Source organism: Phyllostomus discolor, chromosome 5, assembly GCF_004126475.2.
Source record: "Phyllostomus discolor isolate MPI-MPIP mPhyDis1 chromosome 5, mPhyDis1.pri.v3, whole genome shotgun sequence".
Classification (NCBI taxonomy): domain Eukaryota; kingdom Metazoa; phylum Chordata; class Mammalia; order Chiroptera; family Phyllostomidae; genus Phyllostomus; species Phyllostomus discolor.
Genome location: NC_040907.2, coordinates 169,864,544 through 169,873,917, shown reverse-complemented (window position 1 = coordinate 169,873,917; position 9,374 = coordinate 169,864,544). Strand labels below are relative to the sequence as shown.

At 53.0% G+C, this 9,374-nt stretch overlaps 1 non-coding gene across 1 annotated transcript; it reads left to right on the top strand.

Moving 5' to 3' along the window:
* Positions 1–1,345: 1,345 nt before the first annotated feature.
* On the top strand, positions 1,346–1,482 carry LOC114498311. The gene has a single exon (XR_003684742.1). It is a non-coding gene; the product is annotated as a small nucleolar RNA SNORA2/SNORA34 family (small nucleolar RNA).
* Positions 1,483–9,374: the final 7,892 nt, after the last annotated feature.

Genomic DNA, 9,374 nt, shown 5'->3' with positions numbered 1-9,374 from the left:
GCTGCCGCCTCACCTGCCTTGGCAGGTCCATGCACCGGGGCCCATCTGCACCGCTCCCTCCAGCCGAAACGCCTGTTTCCGGGCATCTCTGGCAGGAGAAAGTTCGAGCCTCCAGCACAGTAGTGGCAGTAACCCAGAGGCCACTCTCCCCTGAACAGACTGCAGACACCACCTCCCTGGAAAAGAGGCCACGCCGCCAAATGTAACGTTTCCTTAAGGGCTTGGGGATTTTCTGTCTTATGGTCAATTGTGATTCTAAGCATTTGGGGAACAAATACAATGCATCAGTTTTTTTTAAATCACGACCAAGTACATTCCCTGCCAGATGGAAAAATTCTAGGTTTTTAAATGACTGCGGAATCTGCCTCCTTGCCAAAGTTTCCTCAGGCCGCAGTGCCGAAAAGGGCCTTGGGGAGCAGCTCACCTACTGCCTTGACTTCCAAGGCCAAGGAACCACGGCCCAGAAGGGCCAAGTGACCCATCCAAGGTTACACAGCAGCTCAGGGACGAAGCTGAGATGTTCCACGGGCTTCCAGATCCACACTCAACCACGCCCCATGCATTACTGTGCTGCCGGAAAACGCCCTACGGGCACGAGAATGCCGTTAGGTCCTCCCCGAGTGCTGGTACATCACCTGCAGGGAACTCGCTGGACTCTGAGTGCGTGTGCGGCGGTTTCACGTGCTTCCAGGCCTGTGCGTCAGGCTGAAACGCGCTCAGGGAGAGATGCTGGGGAAACCCCAAATCCCTCTCCCCCCGGAAACAGGGGTCCCCCAAGAAGCCACAGTGACACCACCCCAAGCAGAGAGGTCATGAAGATTAAGGCACCATGTTCAGAGTGGCCAGATTCAGCAAGTAACGCATGGAGCATACTTATATATGTATATATTTTAAAGTATTTGTTGTTGGTCTGAAATTCAAACATAACTGGGCATCCTGTATTTTATCTGGCAACTCAAACCAAATAGATGCATTTTTAAAATACAACATTCACTTAGCATAATACTCTCTAAGTCCATCCATGTTCCATCAATGGCAAGATGTCACTCTTTTTTATAGCTGTGTCATGTTCCGTCGCGTATAGGTGCCACACCCAGAACCGCTCCCCCACCCGTGGACACCTGGGTGGTCCCCACATCTTGGCTATGAAAGAGGCGCTGCAACAAACCATGTGGTTTCTCTTATACGTGGGACCTGAGAAAACCAAAACGAGTGAACAACCAAACAAAATAGGAACAGGCTCATAGGTACAGGTAACAAATGGATGGTAGTCAGAAGGGAGGCGGGTATAGGAACAGGCTCATAGGTACAGGTAACAAATGGATGGTAGTCAGAAGGGAGGCGGGTCGCCCTGAATCAAGGCCAGCAGTTTGCTGAAGCTGCTGGTTTCAAGCCAGAGCCTAAAGCAATGTCTTTCTATGGTCTGTTGGCCGTTTCAGAACTTAGGAAATGTAATGGTCAATTCATTAGAAAGAAACATCTGGGGAAAAAAAAAGAAAAAAAAGAAAAAAAGAAGGGAGGCAGGTAGGGGAACAGGTGAGAAACATGAAGGGGAGTTAGAGGTACAAACTTCCAGGTATAAAATAAATAAGTCCTGGGGATGGAATGAACAGCGCAGGGAAAAGAGTCAGTAATACACTCACTTCGTATGGTGACAGGTGGTTACTAGACTTATGTGATAATCACATCGTAAGGCACGGTGAGGTCTGTCCGGAAAAATTCCAGCCATTGTTAATATAACAAAAACTGTTTGTGTGACCTGGCAGCCAAGGAGAGGGGACTGGGATGCACATGAGTGAACAATGATGACGTCACTGTACTAGTCAGTGGGGTCGTAGATGTCATTGAGTGAGCATGTGTCCTGTGTGGCCGTCACATTCAAAATGACTGAGTGAGTAGAGCAACAAATCTGCATCAAATTTTGTGTTAAGCTTGATCATTGCTCCATGGAAACTATTCGATGACTCAGAAGGCTGCGGCTATGGGGAACTGCGGATTGGCAGCCTCATCACAACAAAGTGCCTGCTCACGTATCACATCTCGTGCAGAGTTTTTTGGCAAAACATCAAATCACCCAGGTGACTCAGCCCTACTATAGCCCAGATTTGGCACCCTGTGACTTCTGGCTTTTCTCAAAATTAAAATCACCTTTGCAAGGGAAGAGATTTCAGACTGTCAGTGAGATTCAGGAAAATACAATGGGACAGCTGCTGGTGACTGGGAGAACTGTGTGAGGTCCCAAGGTGCCTGCTTCAAAGGGGACTGGGATGTCATTGTCCCATGTACAGTGTTTCTTGTATCCTGTATCTTTTTCAATAAATGTCTCTATTTTTCATATTATAAGGCTGGATAACTTCTGGACAGACCTCATATATAAATGTCAAATCACTATGTTGTATACCCGAAACTAAACCAATATTGAATGTCAACTATATTTTAATAAATTTTTAAAAATAGGACATTCGACTGTAAGCCCCAGTTGGAAAACCACAGAGAGAGACTCTCCAAATCACCAACACCACTCTGCAAACAAACTGCTTCTCCCATGGGCAACTCTCTCACATGGGATGTGCTTCAGGGTGATTCTTGGCAGGAATTTAATTATTTAAGCAAGGTTCAAGATTCTCCAAAGTGACAAGAAGAGTTCAGCTAATATAAAGCATAAAAATCCACTAAGAAACATTTCAAGTTTCTTCCTCAATGCAATGAAAAATTACTGATAGAGCATCTACCGTGTAAAACAACCCCTCGGGTCTGTCTCGTCTCACCTCAGCTTCCTGTAGGACATGTCTACACTGACCCTCCATACCTCCACACCTCCCGTTCGGTCCCCCAGACACCACAGCCTGGGTCCTACTCCCCACAGCTGGGGCCATTCTCACTAAGCACACAAGTACCCAGTACAGTGGCCACTCTTACTGGCAGACTTACGCTTTGCAAAGTCGCCAGACACTGAATTAGCAAACACTAACCACCACTCCTATGGGAAATGCAGGGTTGGTGCCTGCGAGCCTCTGGGCACATTTTCAAAAGTCAGTAAATACACAGCCTTGGTTTATGTGTGTTTCGGTTTCAATACATGTGTGTGTGTATATATGCACACACATTGAAATATACATACATGTGTATATATGTGAAATTTATACAATGTATATTTGACATTGAGGGTTGCCCAACATGCCATATTTCATATATATACACACACATATACACACATATATGTGTAAACACACACACACACAACACACATTGCTTACTCATTAACATTAACCCACGGCCAACAGCACTGTAAGTCAGGCCTGAAGGAAACTTACCCAATACAAGCGTCTCCACCATAAGGCACAGCACACCCTTCTTACGTTCGGGACAGCACTTCACACTACACTTGGGGGCTTTTTAAAAATCACCACCAACACACACAAAACTGTGAAAAACGTGGCAGTCGATAGAGAGGACAGGACACTTGTTACACGGGCCCATCGACTCTGCCGGCCTGGACACCGGCGCTGGGAGCAGCTCCAGGGGCCCGCCTCCCCAGCACCAGCTGCTGCAGTTTCAGAGCCCCCAGTCCAGCCCACAAGCCCCAGAGCCCAGGCCACGGGCCCCGTGACTTCCCCATCTTGACCTTCCGTCAGTCGGAGCAAAGGAAACGAATGAAGCTCAAGAAAAGCAATACGGGCAAGAGTATCAGTGACCCCTCCTTGTGGAGCTCTGCACCCAGCTCTGCGGGAAGGGCCGGCCCCTGCTATCGTTTCACCCTCGCTCCAGCCTTGAGGTTGGTATGGGAAAATGAGAAGTTACGTACTTTGCCCGAGGTCCTCTGCAATCGCTGAGTATCAGACCAGATTCTAAATCACGTTCATCTGATTTCCAAGCCTCGCTCCAGGTCAGAACTGGGCAGCTACAGCCCGTGGGCCAAACCCATGCTGATCATCTCTGTGTATCGTCTATGGCTGCTTTTGAGCTGCAAATAGTTGCAACAGGGAACCTGTGCATGCAAAGCCTGACTTACTTACTGTCCAGCTCTTTGCAGAAAAAGCCCGCGGATCCCTGCTCAAGGTCCCAGTGAGACACTGCTTCACCGTGACAAAAGCACAAGGAAATGACACTGAGGGTTGCCCAACACGCTGTAACTAATTCCCAGGTAGCTATCAGCCTTTCATTCACAAACGGGGAAGCTGGGTACAATCATTTCAATACTTGCCCAAGGTCCCAGCTCCTGGGGAGCAGAGCAGGGGTTTGCAGCCTCATAGGACTGGTTCCACTGCCCACCCTCAGGCCACCAGGACCTGGCGCCGAGGCCAGGGCACGTGTTTGGGGCCCCGCGACTGCCACTCTGCTCTGTCTTGGTGCACTGGCAACCCATCTGCAGCGCAGGGCAGGGAGACAAATCTCTGCCTTGTACATTAATTGTTCCTAAAAGAATGCCACAATTCACAAATGTTGATTTTGATTAAAATAATCAAGATGATTTCCTACTTCCAAAATACTGACAAAATAGCTTTTTTATCTGTGTAGACAAAAAAAACTAAGCGAGGATTATTTAAATCAAGATTGTGTACAACACGCATCCTAATGACTACACGATTACCCAGCGAAAAAGTGGATATCGGTGAAGGTTGTTTTCCGGTGGCAGTCAAATCCAGATGAATAGCATTCCGGGCTGATCTGGATCGCTGATAAAATGAAATTAATGTGACTGCGAGCCAGCTCTATTTATAAGCAGAGCCCAACTACAAAGAGAAAAGAAACATGTTAAGATGCAAAAATATGCCTCTGAACACACGCCAAACACGGATTTTTAATTAAAGACCCAAGATTTTTTTTTCCCTACCAATTGTTCCTTTTGGGCATTAGTCAGACGTGGCAGGTCTCGCCTGGAAATTGGGTCTGGCGTTCAGAGGACAGTTGAAGGTCAGAAACCAACGGGATGAATGTTCTCCAAGTTCAACCACAGGAGCCAGACCAGATGGGAGTTCAAGCTCCCACCGTCAAAAGCCTCCCCTCCAAGCCCCGACGAAGGAACCGCTAGAGGAGAAGAGAGCGAACCTAAGACTTCTGTCCTGAGGCAGTTGCCTGATTTCCAGTCCCGTTGTATTCCTCCAAGAGCAAACCACGGCCCGGAGCGAGCAGGGGCCAGGCATGGCCGCCCGGCCCGATGGCCCCCTGGCCCTGGAAGACTCACGCTGCACAAGCCACTGTGGGTGATCTCTACCCACATCTCGTAAGGGCGTCGGCACAGACTTCTAGGCACCAGGCTGATGGTTAACAAGAAGCTGGGACCGGTTGGCAGTAGGACCGTGCTCTGTGGTCACTCCCGAGGCACCAGTCTGTTGCTCGGCACAGTGACACTCCTCGGTTGACGGTTTATGACCACAGAGGGCCATGTGACACAAGAGAGCAGGACTCAACGCCAGGTTAGTAGACAGCCAGACCTGCACCCTGGTCTTGGTTTCCACAGCTGTAAAATGGGGACACCGACCTCACAGCAAGGGGACCCAGGTGACAGGGAATGACAAGGAGAAGGCTCTGGTCAACAATCATTCGACACCCAACACACCCTCAGAATGTCAGAACTGTGAGAGTCTTTTAAAGACCATCTGGCCAAACCTCCTCCTTTTCTACCCAGAAAACTGGCGCAGGGATGTGCCCAAAGTCACCCTGAAACCACCGGCGGAGTGGGAACCGAACCCAGACTGCCCGGCTCAGGCCCCTGCCCTCGCCTCCTGCTCCTCAGACTGACGCCCGTCGATTCCAGCTGTCACCTCGTTTCTAGACAGGCCTGCAGGGCTTCCTGATCCCCTATAATCACGTGTGTCCTGCAGGCCACGCGAGCCCCTGTCCCTCCCACCCCGTCTCAGTTTAACAAATCTTTATTGAGCGCCCTGGGGCCCTCACTCAGAAATGTAAAAGAATGAGCTCGAAACCAGAAGGGAATCGACTGAGGAAGAAAACAACTCCCAGCTGTGCGGGAGGGGACGCCCCACGAGCCCCATTTTTGGATGAAGTCAGATTTGGAGAGACTGCATCCCTTGCTGACATTCCCTACAGCTCGCGCCCGACGTCGGCCGTCGTTGGTCATTGCTGTCATCGTGGTTCCCATCACCCCGCCCCCCTCGCCGCCCCACCACCACTTCCCACTGCCATGTCCCCTGACTCACGGCAGCCAGAGCAAGGCCACCCGTGTCAGAGAACCTACCCTGTCCACCCCGGCTGTAAGAGGCCTACTCCGTCCCCTCCGACCGGCGGCGCCTGTGCCCTCTGATCCCCACTGGGCCTTCGAGTCCCTGCACTTGGGTGTTCGCCGGGCTGGAGTCCCACGGCTCCTCTGGTGATTACATTATGTGACCTTCCACCTGGGGGCGAAATGCCCAACCCACGAAGGCAGCAGGGTGGTTATCTCCATTTCCGGGCTTCCCAGACTTCCCAGCGACCATGGTGGGGTACACAAGAGGAAGCCCTTCTCGTTCCCAGCACCCCACGGACCTGTGACCCCCAGCTGTGAGGGTGCTTCATCTCCCATCCGTCCACCTGCACCCCCAGGACAGGCCTGCAGACCTTTCTTGAAGGCCCTACCGAGCTCCTGATGGTGTGAGGATGCCCGGCCAGCTTGCGGGCGCAGGACCTGGGGACGGATTCAGGAGCAGCGCTGCCAGGGTGCTGGGAGAGGCGCCCCCCTGCAGGAGCCATCAGCCAGCCTTAGGTCCCTCCCCAGCCCGACTCAAGCCTACTCTATTCTTCCTTGATGTTCCGGGATTTCTAGACTGGGCCCCGGAGATAGCAAAGAAGCCTCTGTCTCCCCAGGTCTGCAGGGTGTGCCCACCCCCCGGGGCGGGGCCTCCGCTGTGACAGGGCGGCCGGCTCACCCGGGTCGGATCTCACGGTTGGCACAGTCTTCTCTGCAAGGCAGTGCGGGGCCGCAGAGAGCCGCCGGCCCGAGACCCAGCCCCAGCCCAGGGCCCCGCCTCCCCACACTCCTTCCTAGCACTTCTTGCCCACGGGGAGCCGGCGCTGTTGTGTGCGAGGAGGGGTCACACTCTCATGTGATCTTGGACAAGCCAGGACCTCTGACGCTCAGTTCCTACGTCCGTGAGACGGAGACAGCAGTCCCACGCCACACACAGCCCGGGCTGTGACAGAGGTTACGTGCAGTGCAGCACGTAAAAGAAGACGATAGTGGTGGTGATGGTGGTGGTGGTGATGACAACACGCTCATGCTTTTGATCCCTGTGCAATTACGGTTGTGTCCAAGCTGACATAAGGCCTCAGAAGGGGACTAGACTGTCACAAGACTAATCCCCTCGGCCTATGGATGGACTCTGTGCTCCCGGGATGGGGGTCCTTGGCAAGCAAAGAAGGGCATTCTTAAAATAGGAGCCATGAGGACCAGAGTCGTTTCATTTAAACTGGAGCAGAGACGAAACCTTCACTGGGCCCCCAGCTGCTGCAGCAAGCAAGGCCTCGCTGTGGCTGCGTGTCTCTCCCGGACACAGGGCTGGGCGAGGGGCCAGCGCCTGCTGCGCACGTGGAAGCTGCCTGTACCGGGGGCAGAGCGACCCTCTGGACGATGTTTGAGAGCCCAGGTCGGCCCCCAGGGTAGAGGGGACACCTCAGGGGGTTATGAGGACACCGGGAGCACTGCCCCTGGAGGCAGCTCCTGGACGCCCCTGGGCGACTCTCAGTGCCTGCTCTGAGTGGGCACTCACACGAGGTTTGGCCTTGGAGTCTGTACTCTCCTGAGTCTCCTGAACATTCTCCGGGCTGAGGCCTCGGCCGTGTCTGCTGGGCTACGGGGGGCCCAGTGTGGAGCCCAGCAATCTGCATTTTGTAAGAGCTTCCCCCACCACACACGCTCACACACTCACTAAAGATGGGGAAACACGGTTCCAATCTGTGAGCCGATGCGCCAACGGATGCCTCACTCCCTGGACTCCGGCCGTCCGGAGTTCCCTCTGCTCCTTCATTACTCCGCCCTGTCACTGACCTCCGGATGTTCCCACGGGCCAGTTCCCTGCTGCCAGAAACACCCGCTGCTTCCCCCACCAGGATGCCTTCCTTGACACCCACCCCACCCCCCTCCAGGCCCATTTACGGCCCTTTCCAATCACCTGAGATAGCGACTATCTGTTGGCTTGTAGGCCCCCCTTCCAGAGTGGGGGCGCTGTGGGGGGTAAAGGCACCATTCTAGGCCCAGATGCCTGCCACTGCACCTGGCTGGTGCTGAGTGAGCCATGTGGACCGAGTGCAGGAGGAAACCGTCTTAGCGTCCCCCCACCGGCCCACACAGACCTGGGAGCCCCGGGGGCGCTCCCCGCTGCTCACAGAACATTTGGGGACTCTCCGTCGCCTCCTGACCTGAGTGAGTGGTCCTGGCTGAAACGACACAGCCCCTCTCTCCACCCCAGTCCTCTAAAAGCAGCACAGAAAGCCAGCAGACCTCCTGAGGTTCCCTCCCGAACCTCGGCTGACCGAAGGTCACAGGAGACTTGAGGTATTTTGCGGGTGATGCCGACACGCAACACGAAAGTTCTGACAATGCGCTTTTTCCTACAAACCACGCAGCCTAAGCAGCTCTACCTCCTGGGGCCACAGGTCCCTCCCAGGGACAGAGGCTAGCTGTCGCCACCCAAGGAAGTGGGTGCTGCTGGCATTCCTCTCAGCACGCCTCTTTGTCCAAAACCGAAGCACCGGTGGGCAAGGTGGGCCCCTTCCAACCTGGCCACCGGGAACAGGCCCCAGGCAGGGCGTCCCGGCTCTGCTCCTTCTAGGTCGTAGGGAGACGGAAGGCCTGCTCTCCAGCCTCCGGAGCAGGGGGTTCTAGTTTTCCGAGCACAGCTTTGAAACACAGAGTAAATTTCCTTCCTTCAGTACTTAGAAGAGGCAAAGGAGGAAAAAAACTTCTTCCTTTTGACAATCTCATCCCTTTGGCTGGAAATCCTGTTTGCAAACATCTGGCCAGTGGGTCTGGGATGAGGCTCTTTCCATGAGCCTCAAAAAGAATCTGCTTTATTGTCCTATGAATAAAAAGGCATGGATAATATGGATAGAAATATACACGTATGTATGTTTTTATACATACATTTCAGTTCTCAATCAGATGACTTGCTTTGGTGTACACACACACACACACACACACTAACCAGAGGAGAGGAACACAGACACTTAAATGACAAATGAGCATGCAATCTTCTCCCAGTGCAAAACCCAAGGACTAGGGTGACCTCTGTGGGTTCACAGCGGGGAGAGTCTGTGGTTGCTTTGGGTTTTGAAGTTTTGCTTTGCTTTGCTTGCTCGCTTGCTTTCTCACGCGGGGTCTCCATGGGTTTGGTTCCTTGGGTTTTGCTTTGCATTCTGCCCGATCACGCCTGTGCAGC